Raw genomic sequence first — 22,915 nt, forward strand, 5'->3', positions numbered from 1 at the left:
GACCACCAATTTAGTTAAATTGACAGATGTGAAAAAAACACATGTAACCAAACAACTCCCCAGTGATCACACAGCTGCTGATGCTGAAGGGACCGTGAGCTTAATTCAGCGATAGTCAGGCACTTCCATCTACATTTGCCACCTGCTGTCAATATAATATCAGGTGGAGCTGTGCCACTCTCACTAAGCTTGCTTCTATTCAAGACATTCTCCTTAAAGCTTTTGCAAGCAAATTAAGTGCAGTAGATGGGATCCCGCACCCACTTTCCCTGTGGCTCATAAGAATCTCCCCACTGGTTTGATCAGGACCCACAGACCAATTCTTAAAGAAGAGGAAAATTAGCATCTGGTCCTCCTTTCAATTTCTTTGCAAAACACCCTTGTGTGCATCAAAAATAATTCAACGAAAAAACAGACAACACACTGAAGAAAGGGTATTTATTACCCTTATCTTTGATGTCTAGATTCTGCCACTCACACTACATTTCAACAGTGCTTACTCTTCTTGGAGTCCTGGGCATTCTCAAAGTAGTTTAGGGACCATCTCAAACTCAGCCAGATAAGGTATAGCAAAGCAGATTATTAGACTCCTATTCAGCAATGTCTTTGAGCAAATACTTATGACCCCTTAATGTAAGTAGCCAAGAGTTTTGACGATTTGGTCTTCAAACAGCAAGGAAGCCACATTTCAAAGCAGCACAACACATCTCTAAAATGAGCATATGGCTTTTAATGTTTTCTGAAAGGCTTTTGTTTTGCAATATGCATCAATTTATTGTGCAGTATCCAGTTTTCCACAATTTTTAGTACAATGAAAGTCATCAGGAAAAACTAAGTTTGCTTTTCTATAGAATGAAGAAAATGTGTCCAGATTATATTTCTTTTTGGCATACAACAAAGAACAGAGAGAGGATGAGCTTTTTTCACATAGAATTCACCATTGTCTCAATATGAAATGGGAGAAATGCATGCTTTTCTTTCAAATCACTATAAATCAGCTTTCATCATGAACTTTCTGCATAATATTAGCCTGCCCAACCATGTAAACAAATAAATGAATCAATGTAACATTGTTTCTATATGGCATATTGTCATCGTCCATTAGTAATTTAATTCTGCATGTGTTCTGCAGTTTGATAGACAAGTTGTGCATGGGAAAAAAACCCAACATTTTTAAGACTTTGGCACCTACAGCAAAGCTATTAAATTCATACTAATGCGTCAAAATAAGTAATCAGCAACTCTGAAAATCAGGTCATTCATTTTGGTGCCTAAATTTAGATCTAGATGATTAACTTTAGGCATTCACAGTTGAAAAATGTTCATCCAAATGTGTCATCAGGGAGGGTTGAATAGATTTCTAGAAGAAACACTTGAGAGAAAAATTCTAAACTATAACAATTTGGATGATAAACAGTATTATAATTTATTATTCATATGGTTCTATTGGTGTGCCTGGCATTCTAAAGGCAAGAGAAGAAATACAGCTAAATATCTTATTCTATATATACTTTAAATGCTAGAACGAAGGCTACAAAGATTTAGAACACAATTACTGGTGTTCAGCTGATTGTAGTATTTTTCAAAGGAAAGGATTTAAACAGACATTTTTCTCCTCTGCCCTATGAAAAGGTAAGATAATACTTGTGAACTTAAACTTCATAAAACAAAATTTTCCAGCTTTAACCTATATCCATAAAGATATTTAGATGCTTAATTTCTATGTCAACATTCAGCTTCACATTGATATCAAGGGATAAACAGTGAGAAACGGGGGGGGGATTCATCTTCAAAATAAGTAAACAGCAAAGTAATTCCAAGGAATGACATGCATCACACTGAGGCAAGCGTCTTGGAAAGATTTATGACATGACTCTCCTTTTGTTAATCAGAGAGGAAGAAAGGCAGCTAGTTTCAACTGGACATTTGACTTTCAGAAGTGAAATAAGTCCTTTTATTGGTGCCTACATCAAAGTTGGTTTTCTTTAACAAAGATTTACTTCTTTTGGACAGAAGCACTCAAAAACCCCAGCATTTCTAGATGCTGAAATTTAGCAATATTCAGTACCCAAAAATCCTATGGCTTTGTATAAACATTCATGATCTCTCAAGGCCAAGAATAAAAGTATTTTAGTAGACTTTGTAAGTGTCAAGAAACTTTTTCAAAGGAAGCAGTCACACTCTTGACAAAGCAAAAAGCAAGTGTTCACTTGAACAGAGGGGAACAGGTATGAACACCAAGAAAAGTTGTGCTCCTTTTTAAAGGTATGTTAAACAGCTCACATTCCTGGTGAATCCCACTCCTGGAAGGCAAACAGTGACCATTTGAGTCTCACTCTGTGCCAGCTTCTGTGTCTGGTATTCCAGCCAGTTTATACAATGGATTACTCTTCCTAAGGATCTAACAGCACTAATGAAGAGGTACTGAACAAGTTTAAATGCAAAAGAAAATGCATTACAGCAGGGACATTCACAGAAATAACTTAATAATAACTGCTCATTTTGCAAAGTGGAAGATGGATATTGTTTAACATGATCTTTTTGTCAGTAAAGCTCTCATTTCTATCCCTCTAGCAAAATGTGTCACCGTGTGTTACAGCGAGCTCGTTCCTTTTGTGTCTAGGGACAAAACAGTTGCAGTGTAAAAATTTCCCATGAAGACAGTAATGAGGCCAGAACCTGGAAGGCACTTTAAATGTGCACACCTGCATTACAGACAAGAAGTGTTTACAGATTCAAGTCCACCTGTGTTACCAGTCCCTGAGAAGACAATGGCAGCAAACCACCTCTTAAGTCTACCTTCAGCAGTGACACTTGTCACTGTTTCTTGATTTCTTGTGGAGTGTTGCAGTGTTGGACAGCACATGTTTCCAGTCAGTACATATAGCAAAGCTGAGGCTCGGGAATCTGTTAACTATCAATGATGGAGCCACCAACTCCTTTCATAAAGGGGGGAAGCATGAGCTGGTTCAGAGAGGGTCAAGTCTGTCGAAAACAGGCTAGCTTGATTGACTCTCTCTCTCCCCCCACTGGCAGTGGAGTCTGGAGGCAAGCTATCTAATAATAGGCTAGACACCTAATGTTTAGAAAGTAATATTTTGGCAAGACTAAAGCAGGAAATAGCCTACAGCATTTTTAAATTGAAGATTAGGGTAGATTAAGAGTATGTTTTGCTGAAACAAAAGTAATTTGCATAATCTGCTTTCCAAAACACCGAAAGTAATACAAACACAAGCAAACCTCAAGCAGCACAAGTAAACCAATAGATGAGAAGCACACGCTTGTCACACCACCACAAAACAGCATGTAAAGGCCTGCTACCCTCACAGCACAGCTAAACAAGCCATGCATCAGCTGGTTACCAAATCGGAAAAGCACAAGTTGTCAGTACTTTCCAGACAGCTCTCAACTTCTGCAGGATGCCTCCCATGCCAGCAGAGCCTGTCTTTGTATGGTCTGTCTTTGCTGGTGTGTTTCCCACCAGCAGGTCATACAGCAGTACAGTTGGGAGGGTGCAATGGATACAATGCCAGCTCCTGATCACCCCTGTCACCAACAAAACTGACTACCTTTCCAGTGCTCCCAAGCAGTCACTGATGAGGAACTCCTACTGGGAGTTGTCATTTTGATAGGAGGCATCAATGACCCTCTTTCTCCAACTGACACCTCTGGCAGAGGTCCCACTCTTCCCTCCATTGTCTTGCACATCTTTGACGAGAATTATTAGCCTCTCACATCCTCAGAGTCCTTCCCACTCAGGCCCTCCTTGCATCAGGGTGAAATAGCAATAGTGAGACTGAATAAATCTGATGCAGCAAATATCACTTTTCTTAGGACAGGTCCAGAGAAAACAGAAAAAATAGTTTTACATCTGCAGTCTCCATAAATATCATTATTTGGGTCTAGCTAATCTAGGCCCAGGTCAAATATTTTGTGTTTAATTAGGCAAACCATCCTCTCCATGATAAAATCAATATGATAAACAACTGATCCTACAAACAGAAAGCATTGTTTGAAAATTGTAGTGATATTTTACAGTAACTCTGTTACAGAGAACACAAACTAAAACTTAATTATTCTATATGTTTCAAACAACTTTTTACCAACTTTTGTCATTTTTATGCACTTGGAAATTTTTGACCACTTACAAAGGCAAATATTCTTCTTTAACCTAGTCAGTGTTGATGGGAAAACAAAATAAAGAGAATGTTTATAGCTACATCTGCTGATGCTGCAGCTCATGAGCCAAACTGATATTATTTAATTGAGTGTAATCTACCATCAGCTAAATACAGTCCTCACAGTTCCTATGCTAAAGAGCTTGAAACTGGGCATATTTGAATCAGGGTTTTAAATTTTGGCCTTCTTGCCTTTCCAGACATTTAAAAAAGAAATTGTAATTTATAACCATAATGGGCTGTTCTGCTGCCAAGCCACTAGGATGAAAAAGAAGAAGTCTTCATACTTACAAGGCCTTCACATAGTTAAGAGCATGTAACCCCACTGACCTGCAACATCAAATGAGAAAACACAAGCTCAGTCTTTCAGCTTTTAGCTTTATGCAATTTGAATCTACAATTAGCTCAGTTCTGAGCATCTGGTCTTTTTAACCCCTTATATTCAAAGGTCATTTGATCTTTTAGCAGTCAAGGCTTGCTGATATGACAATCATTTCATACTTATTAAAAATGGAGACAAGTTAGTGACATGTAAAATTGACTATCACAAGGTTATATGTTTTCCATGTGTCCTCCTGTTATTTGCAATTACATTGAAATCCTAGAAGTAAAAAATGAAAAAAAAAAAAAAGTAATTCTGTCCATTTGCATGGAACCTCTTCTAGCAAACATGCAATGGTGCATGACAGAGTTTACACATTGATCAGAGCTACGAAGTATCAGAATTTCGAAGTAGCTTCAGCAGTCTTTTGTCTTTCTTTCAAGCATCTATCATAGAGGTTAGCTTGAAGCAACTGGTTTGGTTTGAGCCACTGCAGCTTTTCTAACTCCATTAGGTCCTGGCACAGATGAAAGTAGGTCTCTGCTGCCACTGAAGGCAATAGCAGAGTCCTGAGGTCTGTACTACAAATAATTGGCTGACAGTCATGTTTCTATATTTTCATCCTAATATTAACCAATATTAAGTATAGTGCCACTGTTTGGACCTCTGCTCGATATGAGTGGAAAAAAAACCAAAAAAACCACAGGTTTCTGTCCCAGATTTTTCAAATACAAAGCTTTTAAAACAAAGCCTGGGAGTCTTAGAGCTTGAGATTCATTTGAGACATATCTTTAATTCTCCAATAGTATGAAAATATTTTTGTGACTGCTTCAAACAGTAAATGAGTCAATTTGAACATCCATTCATCTTGCTCAGAAACAAACTCTTCATTTTATACTATACAGCTGGTAACTATAAAAGATCCATCACTCTTACAAATATCTAGGTTTTGTTAAACTAGCTCATTGAAGTCAATGGGACTATTAGGTGCACACCTCGAAGCACTTGAGTTCAGCACCTTATTTAGAAGGCTGTGAAAGAGATGAGAAAAAATAATCTATTTCACTTAATTTGAGACAATTCACTGAGGTAATAAGGTAATAAATAGGGAATTCAATAATCTTAAAAGATTTTATGCAATGGATAAAGAAAAGACAGTATCTCCAAAGAACAATTCTTGTTAAATCACTCTTAGCTGGCATTGTCACACCCCTGGACCAATACTTCAGTGCAGGATTCATAAATAATACCAGAATCAAGTCATCCTTTTCAGCTGCTTCTAGATTACCATTCAAACCAGAATTAGCATATCAAGGTAGGAAGAAATGCATGAATATTTATTATCTTCATTTCTATATGGAAGCTTAAATGAAGAATTTGCAAGAATATGAGGGGCAGACCTACAGATATTCTTTGTATGTTGAAGCAAAACCTTTGAGCTAAAATTCTGATGGCACGGTAATGACTTTGAAGGAGTGAAAAAGCTGTGTCTGTGAGCATGTTATTTCTGTGAGATATCACTGAAATAATGGCAACAATTACTCTAATTGGCTGTACTGACAATGAGTACAATTCATGGAGCCCTTGAAAACAGGCAGCTAGGAAACCAGGGGAAGAGCACAGCTGAAGGCAGCTGAACTATGGCAGTGCACATAAGCCAGGCAATATTTTGGCACAGTGAGGGCACAAGAACTCCCAGTCCTTTCTCCTTTTCACCCTTCAAATTTTCAGTGGCAAAACTTCCAACAGGAAGGAGGAGGAGAAGGAGCCCAGCAGCTCCTCCTCATTTCCAAGCCCTCCTTCCCCCTTGCCAGTCACTGCCCTGAGGACCACAGGGAAGGCTCTACCAGTGTAGATCCTGCTATCAACAACCATCAGACTTTCCATGGAGAGGTTTAGGGTAGAAACCATCCTGTCTCCATTATTTCCCTCCTAGATGTCAGATAGCTACAGATAATCCTTCACATTGTCTTAGATTCATGTGGCACTTCTCAGCCATTCCTGTATCTTCGGCTGGGAAATCTGGTTTGACACTGTGAGACTCCATTCATTTTCTTGAACAAAGAGAGGAACATCTATAATCCAGGGGATTTACAGATGTGCCCACCTTTCTCAGGTGTCCATTTTCTCCATTGATTAGAAAGAATGTGTCCCCTGCAGGGGGACAGGGTTATCCCTTCCTCCCAGGTATAGGTAGCAAAAAACATTGACACATTTGCACTCAGATTAGGTAAATACCATAGTAATAGTAGATCCCACCTCTAAATACTACACAGGGGTACAATAATGTTTTATTACATCATTTATGACTGTCCCATCACAGAAAATCCCCAGCTGATTCCTGCATTTTGCCTAGTAACCTGTCAATGGACTAAAAATAATGCTATGTATTCATCACATCAGAGCAGCTGGTCCACCTCAGACCAAGCAGCATCTGTTTTGGTTTCAATAGTGGAGAGAGTATGAGAAAAGGGAGCTTTGCAGGAAAGAGAAAGACAGGGAGGATAGGGAACAGAGACAGCAAAAACAGAACAAGGAGGGGGAGATGAGAAAGAGCGTCACTGAAAGCAACTTTTACTGCAGTTTAAGATTAATGACTGCTCATCCACAGGCACTCTACAATCTGAAGTAAGTGGAAGAAACCGGAGCTGCTACTCAATAGCCAGTGTAGCCCTTTGCAGACATAAAAAGCACTACGCTGATGTTCCCACTCAGACATATAAAACCAATGTGATGTATGTAGCTTTTAAGTGTTGGTGCAGCATAAAAGTTTTATTGCTGCTTTGGCTTGAAGAAAGCTTCAAACCTCAGTTTAGGAATTGCAAGCCCCTGTAAAAATGGTTATGAAAGGCATTTTTCCTAATCACGTTAGCAAACCCTTCTCTCCATTTTCCCTCTCATTAAAAAGCTTAAATATTTTACAGCTATAGTGTGCAGGCTTATGTCCAGATTACCCTTCATTAAATGACTTTTACAGTAACTGGATACAAGCCTTTTCTATTATTACACAGCAGCTAATTATGTCTCCTTTGTTTTCATTTCGTCGTTTTAAACAAAGCTTTTAGGGACCAAGCTACTCTGTGAGAGGTGTTGCCAAGCTGAACACATTTCCAGAAAATCCCAGCTGGGCTGCATTCATTTCATCTGATGATCTTTGCAACATGAAGTAGCTTTTTGGAAAAGATAAAAAAGAAAAAAAAATTTAAAAAGAGAGAAAAGAAAAAATGAGAGGTAGACAGGAAGGAAGAAGAAGAAAAATAACATCCAAACAATAGTGCTCTTGCACTGCTTTACTGCAAAGACAACTCACTGGGGAAAAATCCATCAGGATGTTAGTGAAGAATGAAATATGATGTACAGCAATTCTAAACATCATAGCTAAGCTATGTGAATGATCAGTTCTATCAGGCATTTTCTGAATTCTGACAGCATTGCTGTTTTCAGATTACCACAGTAATGTTTCCAAAGTGTATTATTACATTCACAGCAAGAAAAGAAGGGGAGGAGGCCTGAAAATTACTTCCCTTCTGGCAATGAATTGTCATTCATGTCCCACATTGAGCCAGCTCCTCGCATTGCCTGGGAAGCCAAGGGAACCAACAAAAAGATATGATTTCCCTAGAGCTGGGGAGCCAAGGGAAATGATCAGGCATCTGAAGACTCCCTAGGGTGCAAAGAGCAATAGCAAAAGGCTTTGCTAAAGAGAGATACTTTTCAGTATCTGTGCAAATAAAATCTACATTTAGATTTTATTTTAATTGCTCATTCTCATCCATGATACACTGAATAATCAAAGGAATCATATCAGAAGTGATAAAAAGATTTGTTATGTGTGTTTCCATATACAAAGCACTATATTGTACCTCCCCAACAGTGTGTAAGATGACTGGCCCTTGCTCCACAGAGCCTTAAAAGCTCACAACTGTACGAGTCTTCTTTTCTCCCCCTTTTCTCATGGGCATTTCATAATACTCCTTTAACTTTTTTATTTTTTTTTTCATTGTTCCTTCATCCTTTTAAGCCTTTTTTGACCAGGTAGCTTTCTAGACCCTCTTGAGCAGATGGTACTGAACTAGCCCTCTAGGGGAAGCCTTGCATCTTCCTGCTATAGACATTTTCTGGGCCTGTGAGTCCCACCCTTTACTTGCTATATATTTGCTGTTTGGGTCACATGTAAAGCTTTCTAGGACTTAGGGGGTATAAAAACCCAAAATACAGTAAATTTGAAGATCTTCTATTGCTATGAGTCTAGAAGTTTATAGGATCCTTAAGAGACTGTTAGCCTTTCTAAAATATTTCAAAAAGATGTTACTGTAAGGAATTCAGTAGGAAACTGAAGAGACAGAACACTTGACCTTAACTCTACAGAGCAGAGTAGATGGTTCACAAAATATGTGATGCTTTTCAGTGACTTACAGTGCCACCACATATTCTCACTACATACCAATGGGGAACCAATCCTTCTTTGCCTCCTGAACACTTTCTCATGTAGACAGGAGAAGAAATGAGCAGAAAAAGGCAGTAGATATGACAGAACTTCTTCAACCTTCCTATCTTGTAAAGAGGGTATGCATGGATGGTTTTATTCATGCTTTCCTATTTCAGGCCTTCCTTTCTTCAGCTAAATGGGCTAAACCTTCTTCCCAAAAAACACCTCTAGCTGCCTAAATAGTCCCCTACTGCCCTTTGTCCCAAATATTGCCTGAGCAATGAGACCATTGGTCAGTATGAAGTTTGCATTCTACTCCAGAAAAGGGTTTATCTCCACCCACTTCACCCACTCTTTTTATGAACACCAAATTTCATGGATTCTTTCAGAAAGACCTGTGAAGTGAGAAGGCACCTTTATCTCCCACTGACAGAAGGCAGGAAGCCGCCTCCTGTTCTATTAATCCACAGACCTCCAACCCCATATGCTATATACAACAGCAAAAAGTACAGCACGATTCCCTCCCTTGTTTCAGATGCAGGAAATTAAATAGGAAAATGAAAAATGGTTTAGCAAAAATGTAGCTCTGAAAGACCCTTAGCCAGGTTACCTTTCCAAATCATGCTTGTTTTTCAGAGATATTTGTTCATGGAATGGAAAAATGTGGAAAACAACCCATCTGCCACACATAGGTGTGGCCTTCATTTTCCTCTTAAAAAACCCTGACATTTCTCTCCCTTTTCAGGCCAAAAGGAGAGGGCTAATCACATAAGGGGACCCCCAAAAGCCTGTCTCCTTGTCGCTGTTCCACTGCACGGGCTTTGGCAGAGACACAGCAGGGGTCCGATGCAGCTGTTGGAGATCCTGCCCTGCCTGCCCAGCTTTGCCTCCGCTCCCGCTATTTTGTTACTATATAAGCAGCATAAATAGCAAAAAGAAAAGCCTGTCAGGCAGACCATTTCCCATTATTTGGAAATTAGCAAGCTTTATACTGTTTCTAAAACTAATTGTTTCCATTATCAGAACACTGCAATGCTGTATGCATCCACAAGAAATCATCACACAAATGTATTTCTTTCTTTAATATACTGGGGTTTTGTTGGTTTTTTTTCTGGGAACAGTTTTCCTCCCTTTTTTTCTGAGATTCCATTCAAGAGAAATATAATAAAAACTCAGGTACAAGAAGACTGTTGGTAATTATTTGCTTGTGCCTTTCAGCACAAGAAAATTTGTTATCCTTAATTTCAAAAGAGAGCAACAATTAATTTAGCTAATGAGAATTACGGAGAAAAGAAAAAAACAAAAAAACAAATAAGTACTTCAAACGATTTATAACCTATGAAAAAAAAATCTTATTTTGGTCCTGATGCTAAAAAAATAAGTCTTTGCATAAATAGTCTTACTGAAGCTTTATCCTTTAAAACGTATTCCCAGGACTGTGGATTTGGCAAATGCGGGCTTCGAATTGCTGTTGCACTGATGAACTGATTTACTTGCAAAGTCCTTTTTTAAGGGAGGATATTATTACCAAGCTAAATGCTAGGACATAAACCCAGGACGCTACCCAGGAGCAAACGGGGCAAATGTTTGTATTTTTTGGCAACAGCACACATACTTTTTGACTGTCACTTTACTAAGGAGAAAAAGAAAAAAGAAGTGCATTCGCTGGTTCAAACATCCCCCTTAGCAGAAAAAGGCCTGCAGGGGAAAAAAAAAAAACATATAAAAATGCACTGAAGCAAAGTAATGCTCCTTGAAGCTGGCTGTGCCCCTAAACTATGCTCCTGAGATTATATCCCGAGGCAGCAGGGGGCATGGTTAAGAGCAATTCTCCCCGGCTCTGAAAGAATGAAAGCAAGTGTCAGCACTGCCATAAAATCAATGCATGGATGATTGCTCCCAGGATGACTCGAAGCAGCAGTGACATGAGTCTGGACATGGTGCTGGTGAGGAATCAGCCCTAATGGCTTTCCATCTGATCCCTGGCTGCAGGGGTCAGTTCAGCTGCACGGGGCTGAAAAGCGAGGTCACAGATCTGATGTGTCAGCGTGCAGCCAGCTCATGACACTTGTTGAGCTGCAAAGAGAAGATTGCCAAACGGGATGGTGGAGCTTAGGATACAACACAAATCTGGCAGGCTTCCTTGTACTCTATTAATCCACTGTTCCTACGCCTTACAGAGCTCTATTTAGTGGGAGTTTCCTGGTTTTGAGGTCTGAATTACAGCTTTTTCATCAGTTAGATGCTGTTATGAAGGGACAGATTAACATGTATCATCATAATATAGGGGAACTTTTAACCTTTATATTATGGTGATTACCTTGTGTCTAATACCCTTTCCAGGATGTGCTAGCCAGGTCTAGAAAGCATGGACCAGAGTCATACACCACTAACAACATTTCTCTGCTTACTGCCAAGGTGATTGTGTGCTTCCTCACAAAATTTGCACTGTTGTAATTAAAAATGGTTTTCAGATTGACTCAGCCTTTAGCTAGCACACCTTCTTTGCACAGAGGCACTTTCATCATCTTAACATCAGGTTAGAGTAGCTAGCACAGACCTCAGTCCCATGAAGCATTCAAGAGTGCCCTGCTCACCAGCCGCCATCTGTCAGCTGAGCCATGACAACAGATTATAAACTCATTCCTGGCCTGCCCCTAGTGTCTAATAAAATGCTGTTAAAAGCCCCACTCTCACTCCTCTGACTGTCTTTTCCAGACCACACAGCACCCTGGGGTATGTCAAGCATAGCTGGGTCTTCTCAAGTCTGCTCTCAGAGCCAATAGAGCAGCTCCCCTCATTCTGCCAACAAGCTTAGTACCTTTCAGCTCTTTTCCTTTTCACTGCACTATGCAACAGACCTGGAAATCAAGCCTTTGATGGATACTAGTGATTATTAAGAGTGAATGAGAATTCTAATTACAAGCTCTTCTATTGTGAATGGGGTTAATTTCCCTACACTCCCTGAAGGACATCAGGAGGTGAATGAAGGGAGACATATGCCCTGAAATCCCAAAATGGCAAAACAATTCCCTTTCTTCATTGTATTCTGCCAATCTTCATGAAAGAGATTACAAAAATAGTATGACCACTGGTGCAAACGAACTTCTGGACTCAGCAGCACAAGGACAGTGAGAGACAGATATTTACACCAGGTGTGTAAGCAGGAGACATGCTGTGTGTGAGTAACAAGACTTCTAGCCTTCTGATACTGCCATCTTTCTGTATTTTTCACTCTTTGGTTTCTTGCATGTTCCTCTGGCCACACAGATCAATCACTGCTGGCAGGTCAAAGCAGGCAGCAGCAGAAGCAACAGGACGCCAAGGGGTAATATCAGAGAAGAGGGTGAGGCTGTTAGCAACAGACAGTTTGCACCATTTCTTTATCATACACACATCACAATCCTCAGCACCTGAAGCCACCTCTGACATCCTGGCCTGCTGCCTGCACAGCAGCAGGAGCCAGAGGGACTGCTGGAGAGCAGACGGGAGCAGGCAGCAATAGGACTCAGCAAGAAACACATCCCATGTGTGTAGGGTTGAAGCAGATCTCGAATTTCAGCCACAGCAGGGCAGCCCCCAGCTGCACAGAGAGCACCTGCCAGAGGATGCCACACAGGTACTGTAAGGCTACCTGCTGTCTACAGCTGCACTCCGTGTCTGCAATGGAGACTTTGGAATCTTCCTGTAAGTGCTCTGGAAATACCAGTATCAAACTAGAAAACTCATACTGGTACACAATAGGTTATACTGAGGAAGGATCTATTCTGGGATTGTAACATGATACCAGTTAAAATAAACTGAGACTTATTTTTATTTAAACAGTAGTAAGCATGGCTTAGATCCTGCAAGCAATTAAATAGTCACATGGGTTTTACTCACATGATTAAGTCCCATGGGGCTGGAAGGTCACATTTCCCATGCAAATCAGCAGCAACTTTTCCATTAATTTTGTCTGTCATTTTTAAATAGCAGTACCTACAGACTAAGAACGGGATTCATCCCTCTTAATGCTGAATGTCGAAACTCAAGGTGTCTCATCTGAGCTCACTGCTCCAGGCTAGCCTAGTCAATGGTAAGAGTTAAGCATTTGTAGTTGGGCAAGTCATCTCTCATGGAGCAGGTGTTGAAAACATGCCCTTTAGTAGCACAAGCTCACAAATAGACGTCGTTTAAACTGCAGACTTCTAGAGGCAGGTGAGATGAATCCTATGCCATATTTTAAAATAATTGGGCCTGAACCCTTTGAAAGTTACCCCTGTAGTATTAAACCTTTCTGTTTTGACTCTTTCCAAAAGGACAATCTAATATTAATGGTAAATAATTTATCTGGGGAATTAGGTCAAGGTGCTCAACATTTTTGAAAAAAAGACATTTGCAGAGCAGCCACATTTACAGTATGTCCCACATCAGTCCTACCCAAATGGCTTCTCTCAGAGATCCTGCAAGCCTCTACCTTTGGCAAACACTATGGCACACCACACTTCCTTGCTTGTGACAGTAGGGTGCCTTAGGTGCCCTAGGCTGTACTTACAGGTTTACAGCTCCTTGTAGCAGCCAACCACCCACTGACCCCACTTGTGATATGGCATCCAGACATGACACATTGTCACAATCCACTAATAAAAGCAGGAGTCGTGAGAGGTTCATTTGAACTCAGAGTGCAAAAAGACACAAAGGGATTTCAGTTTAAATCACAGCAATAGTGCACCTTTATTTTAGTGCCAACAACGGGGGTTATGGTATAGAGGAGAGGGAGAGAGAGAGAGAGATAAAGAAAACAAAGTAAAGAGAGAGAGAAGGGGGAGTTATAGCTACCAATGGATGAGACAGGGTCGCCGGGGTCTTCTTCCGTGGGGAGATCTCAAAGAAAGTGACTTAGAAAGTCACTTTTATAGTCTGTTTCAAAAGCAAGGGGCAGCTGGCCAAGAGGTGGGGAGATTTATAGGCTATTGTGATGAGACTCATTGCTTTGGGAAGCAGGTGTAAGGTACAGAACAGGCCGCTTTGCACAAGTCCTGCTCACCAGCAGGAATGAAAGCAATGTACCGTGGCAGCACAGCAAGCACCCCTGCAAACAATCACTTAGCCAGCATCCACCTCAACCAGGCCAGAACCCCTGTACAATGTCTCTAGGGGTCTTCAGGATCTTGCAATGGTCGTGAGACAAATGAGGGAAACTTAGGATACGTGAATGCTGAACAACAAATTGCTGTGATGCACCATGACCACTCCCTAAAAGGGCAATAAGAAATTAAGATCTTCTTCCAGGAATGCCAGAGAGAGAATTCACCTTACCAAATCTCCATCTAACAATCTACATCTGGTCTACTAAAATCACCAACTGGAATGTTTTTCCCTTTCACAGACATGCAACAGCACCATAATGGGAGAGCTTTATCTCAGCTAACTCTAGCTGCCAAGGAATGAAGCATTTGATGTAAGCCACTTGCTCCCTGGGCTTCCTCCTCCAGAGTCACCGTGAAGAAGTATTTCTTGGTGCTTACTAAAGATCACTGGTTTTTGTGAAGAGCTAAAATAGGGTGAAATGAATCTCATCTGAAATTTGCAAAGCAATTCAGCAAGACTTACTAGAAGACCAGGAACAAATAAGACATTCATTATACTCTCATCTCCATATTAAAAAAGACAAAACAATGTCCTCTTGTAGTTACAGAAAGTGGAGACCTTGAACAGGAATATAAAATGTTACATGAATACTATGTTTCTGCCTATTTTACTTAGTCACTTATCATAAGATGTAATACTCAGAAAATCTTACCCTGTTCCTGGCCTGTGTTTGTTTTCATAGCTATTCAGGAACAGGAGGCTTTTCAAAGCAAATTATTACTACAAGGGAAAAAAAAAAAAGGTTACTGCTAGGATGCTATATTAACTTTTTAGAGGCAATCTAATGTACTTAAGAGAAATAATGCTTTTACTATACTGGAGGGGAAATTCCAACGCAAGTTCTTTTTAGGTCACAGTTTAAAGATCTGCAAGAAAAGGAAAGTGACACCAGGCAAGACACAATCCAGCCTACCTGAATTTGCCTTCTCTTCCTGTCACCTAACCCCTTACTTCTTCAAGAGAGAATCTGTAGATCTAAGCCAGCCTACAGTTATACCTGAAATCAGTCTCCTGCAGTATAAGATGAACCAAGCCACACTGAGCCCGGTGCTGCTGCCAAAAGACCAACACAAATCAGCCACTTTAAAGGCAATGTAGGTCAATTTAGTGGTTCCAAAGGTAACTTAGGTATATAACAGGTATTTATTTGATGCCAACAAGCAATAAGTACATTGTTGGTGTTTATTGCATCAAAAATCTCATTCCTCACAGCTACCTTTCCAGCTGGAGCTCACTAGCCAGAATCTAGCCCCTGATTAATTAATCCAATTAATTCCTTTAAATTGTTGAATTACTTTTAGCTTTAACAAGTTTGAGGACTTTCAAAGGACAGCAAGCTCCTGCTTGCCTTCTATTTTTAATTAGATTAGAGGTAATTTAAGTATTGAAATGAAGAGTAACAGATGTAGATCTGCATGGAAATGCTGAATCAGAAAGTAATCTTCTAGTAAACAGTTAGGCTTTTTACCAATGTTGACTGTTCAAATCAAATTATAATACGTGCATTTCTAAATTTCATTGCCTCAGTCCTCTTCTCTTTCACTTGAATATAAATATTGATAATGGATACTTAGATCGTTTAGTTTTTGATATTTTGGCTGATTTTAAAATCTCCTAATGGAACTAGAAAAATTCACCTTTTCATGTGATGAGTAATATTTTTATTATTTTTACATTGAATTTTTGGACAATGATTGTAATTAGGTGTTTCCACCTCAACTATGATTTTATTTATTCTTGGATCCAGTCCACTTCCAGAGTATTTAATTCCAAGCCAAGATCCCTCCCCAGAAGCCTGCGACTGCAGTTTGGCAAATTTTTTGACTGAAAAACACATATAAACAAAGGCATTTGAATCCTACTGGGTATGCTTGTTGAGGCACCAGATATTTAAATGGTACCTAGAATAGACAGCACAATCTGCAGAAAGAAATGCATTATCCTACTTTGCTTTCTTAGAGGAATAAGTTTGTAGACAATACCATGAATATGTTTTGAAAGGGATTTTGATCAAATTCCAAGCATTCCAGTTGCAAACATAAAAGCTAATTGAAGCAAATGGAATTGCATAGATGGGGATACAGGAGCAACTGCAGTTTTGATCCCAAGTCTCCTTAAATCTCTTACCAAGTTTCTTCTATTTATAGACTTGTTCCAAAGCTTGTTATAGCCAGTCAAAAGACTTCCACTTTCAGAGAATTCGAGAGAACCTAAATACATAGGTTACAATCTGCAAGGGATGTAAGCACACACTTGATTTTAAGTAAGAAAGCAGTGCCACTGCAGTAGGTAGCATTACTGAGAAACTTGAAGACTGACTTGTATTTTTATGCCTGACTGAATCAGGTCATCATTTCTAATTATGATCCTGATTATATTCTGAACTGAAGTCAGTGGGAATAAGAGCAGAGAAGTATGTCTCAGGAGGGTCACATCGACATAAGAATTAAATCAATACCAGCTCCATTCCGATGAAATCACTGGAGTTAACACCAGTAGAGACTGAAAGTGTACAATGGTAAATCAGATCCAGAGCTTGTTACATGGTTTTGACACATCTTTCAGTTTTATCAGAAATCCAAACACAAAACTTAGCACTCTGAAACATCAGTGGATTTTAGACACTCCCTGAAGGGCTTTGAGTACTGAAATCAATGAACGGATTGAAAAGGACTGACCTATAAATGTAGTTTTTCAGCTGTGACAAATGAAATATTGATAATGGTCTTCATTTTGCTTAACTCTTTCTCACTCTTTCAAAACATTATGTGTAATAGACCATAACAGAATGGAAATTACTTATAAAAATGTAGCAAGGTTTCACAGAAAGCAACAATGATTTTTATTTCCCTGAGAACCCTGTCGCATACCAAGAAATGCAAAAATATATACTGCAAGAGACTGCAGCAATGATTGGGCCAGGATTGGGATTACTGATGGGCTGTATCAATGCTAACACATCTAATTAGGTTGAATTTAATGAATTTGGGGATTCATTAAATTCATTTGGGGATTATGATGGTGAGTATATGAGCCTTATCCAGCCATGAGTTCTCTTACCTGGATGCCCCCAAGCATCAACATGGTTTTACAGAGGGAGGCTCACAAAACAACAGGGGCCTTCCAGGAACATACGTGCTACCAGTTGAGTTACTAAGGACTTGCTTAACTCCTAAATAATCTAATATCCTCAAGTATTCAAAGCCTTGTCATAAACAACTTCATATGTGTGCAAACAAACCTTCTGCAGGCATGGGCTTCACAGCTTAATGGCTGAACTCAAGGATTTTTGATCCCAAAGTCCCCCTGCTGCTGAACATGACAACATTACAACATCTTTGTGGACATCCTCCTGAGGGACCTATCCAAGACTATTCTTACTAGATTCCGGAGGCATTTGTGAGATGAAGGAAATCTGATGTTTCTCAGAATAGAAATAACCATGAAAATCTATCACACCATCTTAAAAACGAGATTCACTTAATAAATTATAAAAAGAATTTAATATAAATAAAAAGACAATTAGGAGACAAAAGAAATAAAGCAAAGGGTTAAAACGGCCGGGTGCCCCTGGTGGGGTTGCCAGGAACACACCTGGTATCCCAGGAACTCTCCCTTTTATTCCCCCCTGCTATGAAGGTCCAATGAATATTCAAAGCATCCCCTCCCTGGTTCCACCCTCTTAGATCATGTTTTTGTACAATTTTTATTTTCTGCTGGTCAGCATTTATTTTGCTGGTCAGCATTATTCTGGAGTTTGGTTTCCTTTCTTCTGCAGATGGTCAGGGCAGATAACTATCCGGGCCCCTCAACCTTTTCCTGAGGGTAGCGGGTCTTCATACCTTCTGCTGATAACAGTTTGGCTTCTATTGTTCTCCTGATAACAGCCTGGGCCCCAGTGTCCTTGCCCTCTGGGGTTTCCTTGCCTTGTACCTAGGAAATTCCTTTAAACTTAAAACTTGTTAGCAAGAAAAAGGTACATACATAGCTAAAAAGTATTTAACATATAATATTCATCTGCGAAAGCCAATATCATAATAAAAATTTATAACACACCAGATATTAGAGAGTGCACCTGGGTTGTTTAGTACATCCAAAACATAAGGTGAGAAATACCTAACCACATCTAAACACTGTAGGTAAGCTGTAGAGACAAATCTATACCCACAGTTTCAGAGGGAAAGAATTGCAAGCCTGAGGCATTGCCACAGTGCAGGTCTCTGAGAAAAATAAGGTCAAATTCACAAGTTAACCAGGCACATCTTCAAAAGCATAAAATGAGATCCTTCATTACAGAATTACCAGGCTATCTCACACAACTATCACTCTCCTTCCACTGTCTATATCTCCTATTCTTTCAAAACAACTGGGTTGAGAAAGAAAACAGGAAATTAGAATAAAATACATAAAAACCTTACAAAACTCTTTCTGATCATTTTCAAATGTATTCCATACACCTCTCCACCCAGCACAATGAGGTTTCATTGTCATCTCTCCACAATATAAAAAGAATTGCCAGACATGAAGTAGCATAAGTAAAGTGGACAATTAGTGAAGAGCTGGCATGTTCTGAACCCCTATTCATTATTTGGCATGGATTTTTTTTTTTCTTTTTTTTTTGGAGGTGGCTTTCAAAACGTTTCCATGGAAAACTGAGAGGAAGGCAGCTATCACAAGCAACAACACAGGCTACCCAGCAATGTGCTTTTTGGAGCCTCCTTTTTCTCCCCCTCTTGGTTTTGTTGTTTTTTTTTTTCACCTCCTTTTCTTGAACTCGTCCAGGCTTAAGTTGAACAGTTTGCACCAGCATATGGCAAAGGTTGAGGTCAGACAGATAAAACGTTTCATTGCACCAAAGAATGGTTAACAACACGTGAATGTAAATTCTAACACATCGTAAAACTGTTGCAGAGCAGGCTGAAAGGGGTCTTTAGTTATGGCAGGAAATCTGCTTCCCAGCCCCACCCCATCCCTTCCAGTTCATTTCAGGTATTGTGGAGCCCGGAGGGGCTTTGGAGTCCCCTCCCCTGGCAATCTGCGCCCGGCCCCGCCAACAGATTTCTAATGACTTTCTGATGAAGATTTAGGAGGTTTTGTGTCCCGGAGCTGTGAAGGATTTCAGCCGAGCACCCCTCTCCGGCAACCGGCCCCAGGCACCTCTTTTGTCCCCTCCTCGCTCCACCGCACCCCTGGCCCCGTGGCTTCCCTGCAGACCGTCCAGGCGTGAGGGGCCCCTCCGTGCCCGGGGCCCCGCGCTCTCCGTCTCCCGGGCCCGCAGCCACGGCAATTTGTAGCCGTGCTGGTGGCAGGACCACCCCGCCATGGGGCCCGGGCCCCTCCAGGGCCGTGGGACACGGCCTCGCCCCCTCAGAGGCCGCCGCTGCCTCGGGGCCCTCGGGCCGGCCCCGCTCCCTCAGTCTCCCCGCCTGGCCAGGACCCGAAATGCCCTCTCGACCTTGCTCCCCCCTCGGATGTGGGGTGCAGCCCGCTCCCCAGCTGGGTTTTCCTCACTTCAACCAAAAACAAGGAGGGGGAGCCGCTGACCCACCTCTGCGGGACCGGTCCTCTGTCTCTGGTGTAGCTGGTTCCTTTTTTTCCCTTCCTTTACCCTTCATTCTTCCCCCCACCCCCCCCCCACCCCCGCCCCATTCCCACATTTTGTCACCATTATTACAATAAATACAAAGGTTCTGCGCCTAAAAAGAGACTACAAAAACATAAATGAATAAATAAATACTTAAATATCGAATGACATGTTTGTGTCAGACATTAGCGCAGGCTCTGGCTTGATGTTTTCGTTTATCATTTGCTCTAAGTTCCTGCAGCTGAAAGAGATAAACCCCGGCTATTCAAAAAGGAAATGTATAAATCATAACAAAGCACCCAGTTAAAAAGCGCTTGTTAAATTTTTTTTTTTTTATATTTCTCCAGAGATAAGCCACAGAAGCATGGTACTCAATTTTGCAAAACTATTGAGGTGGTGATAGATCATATATATTGTAGCAATTATTGGAGAGTTTGTTGTTTGTTTGTGACACAGACATGGACACACTCTAACACATGCACAGAGACGCTGATCACCTTAATCCCCCAGGCCTCTCTAAACTGCTCCTTGATGTCCTACTTCCCTCTTCAGAGCTGCTCCAAGGCGAGAGTGATTAATGCTCTCTTTTAATCTAGGTAGATGTTAAAAGTGTGAGGGACATTGAATTCAATTATGAAATATGAAATGCTGAGAGGGTCAAGCCTACTCAGGCCCTGCAATGGAAGAAACACTCCCAGGAGACTTTGATTTTTGGTCGGATGACTGATCGTCATGTCCTCAGAAAGAATTAAATTTTATTACCAGCTTTTTGGCAGCATTTAGAGTTTAACGTGGCTAGAATTAAAGAGCACTTAGTCTGATTGTGATTTCTACCCCTTCCCTTTCTGTTCAAAAGATGCTCTATTTTTCTCACTGACTTGGAGATGCCTGTTAGAGAAATGCAGGTGGCAAGTTATCTCTGGAGGGGTTGTACCGCCAGAATGTTATTCACAGCTCATATTTGCATAATCTCTTGTCTCCTCTTAAATCTTCTGTTTTATTCTCTTTCCCTTCTTGCTCCCTCATGTAGCCCTCACAACAGTCTGGTTTGGATTTCTTTCCTTCCACGTGCCTCAGTAACACCAATTGTTCTTATCAAGGGGTTGCAAGGCAGTGATCAGTCACACCTTCCTTCCATTCAGTGAGGCAAAAAACACTGCAGATTTTGTTTACTTTAAACATCTGCCAAGACTTTTAATGTCACAGTGCAAGGAAAGCCCCAAAGACAAATCCAAAAATGAGCATATTAATAATGGTTGGCAACCAGGATCCTGCAGGGAACCATCGCTTTACCTTTTGGTGCTGTTTGCCCTTCCTTAAAGTTCTTTTTTGCCCTACATTATGAAAAGACTTCTGCTGGCTAAGAAGAAACTCACTGGTGTCATTGAGAAACCTGGTAGTAAATGTTAAAATGCTCGGTTTACCGTGCTGAAAACATTAGTGAAAAATCAGCAGAAGGTTTGGGGCTAAAACAAAGGTAATCCACATGCCCATTGCACAGGGAAGCCTTTACTTGGGAAAGAAAGTTACATTCTTAGTTGATATCTTTTTAGTTTGAATATGCATCATTCTTTTTTGCTTTTCAAGATTCTGGAGTCTGTTCTGAAATATGTAGCTTCAGTAACCAAATTAAACAAATACAACAGAAAATCAGAGGAAGGCAAGAGGGGACAAGTAGAGGAAAGGAGAGAAAGTTATCAAGGTAATGACTTTGGATTCACTGTTCCCTCTGTGAGATCAAATCCAGTTGCCAAAATATAGGCAGTTTGTGCTTTCTAAGTTACCCTCATGTCTGCTGAAGCCCCTGATGCTCCTTCAGAAGAGAACAGGTTTTCTGCCATTCCTATGCCATATCTGCCTGTCTCTTCAGATTTCCCACTGGCCTCTCAGATGGGACAAGACACTTCTTTGAGCCATCTGAGTCAAACCCCCATGGGCTATGCAGTTAATTAACTCAGAGCACAGTGAAATTCCAGTGCTAACATCTAAATTGAGGTATCTAAAAGTAGGTGCCTATTCATTACAGTAAGTGGAGACTGATCAAATGCTCATATTTACATTTGGCTGAATGGATTGTTCTCCATTCTCTGTGGAATATAATGGGAGACAAAACACTTAAGACTCTTCTAGAAATCCAAACCTACTGTTCGGAGCTGGGAATTCCAGACAGAAAAACTGGAATTAATCTGTGAATTCACTGACTTTGATCCTTTATAACCTCAGGCACTACATTGTGCTTTACTCCTTCATAGCCATCCTGGAAGCAGTTAGCCCTTCCCCCTCTGATGGAAAGATCATTGCAGAATCTCACTGTGCCAACCATTAGGAACATTCTCATAACTCCAAGGCTTAATACATCCACAGCAAGTCTATACCCATGTGATTCTTATGCCAATATCAGCTTTTGCATTAAAAATTCTTTTTTCATTGATGGTGTTTTACCCTCTGCTCCACATACAGCAGTTATATCCTCCCTCAGTCTTCAGTTTTTGAAGGAAAACAAGCTATGATATTCTATTTTTCTCTCACATGATAATCTCCTCCCTTTCCCCAACCACTTGTGCATAAGTCTGTCAGTTCCCAACCAGAAGTTACACAAGGTACTCCAGATAAGGTCTCACAGGAGACTTGTAGAACCTTGTCAGTGCTTTGCTATATCACAAAGACTATTTAAAGTAGAGGAAAAAACTGTATAAAGCCAGTAGAAAATGTTAGGGAAGTTTAATTCTGGAAGGAAATTAATAAGAAATGACACCATATAAAAATATAAACCACCAAAGTATACAGGGAAATACAAATTGTGAATTAATTGTCCACCTAAATTAAAACAGCCACTACATATCAGAAGACAGCTATCAAAGACAGTAGTTGGATGATTTTTAAACGACCCTAGACTTGTCCAAATAGTACCAGCTCCTGCAATTACAACAGACAGAATTAGGAAAGAGGCCAAAAATCACTGTTGGTTCATGATACAGGCTAGAAATCTACTGACAGATACAAATAGGAAGGAATTTCTATGAGCATGTTTTGCTTGTATAGCAGACCCTCCCTGCACTCAGACCACCATGGTGGTACTAGACAATGACCAAAAAGGACTGTGGATGTAACTGCACTGCTGACTTGAATTGGAAATTCCTGCCTGGGATTCTGATTTGGAAAAATTTTGTGATGCTTCTGTAAGCCATTCACAGGGCTGCTGTTCTAAAAAGCTACAAACTTATATAAACAAAAAAATCTATTGCATATTAAAGAGCAACCAAGTAGGATTT

The sequence above is a fragment of the Parus major genome, chromosome 1 (genome assembly GCF_001522545.3).
Source record: "Parus major isolate Abel chromosome 1, Parus_major1.1, whole genome shotgun sequence".
Classification (NCBI taxonomy): domain Eukaryota; kingdom Metazoa; phylum Chordata; class Aves; order Passeriformes; family Paridae; genus Parus; species Parus major.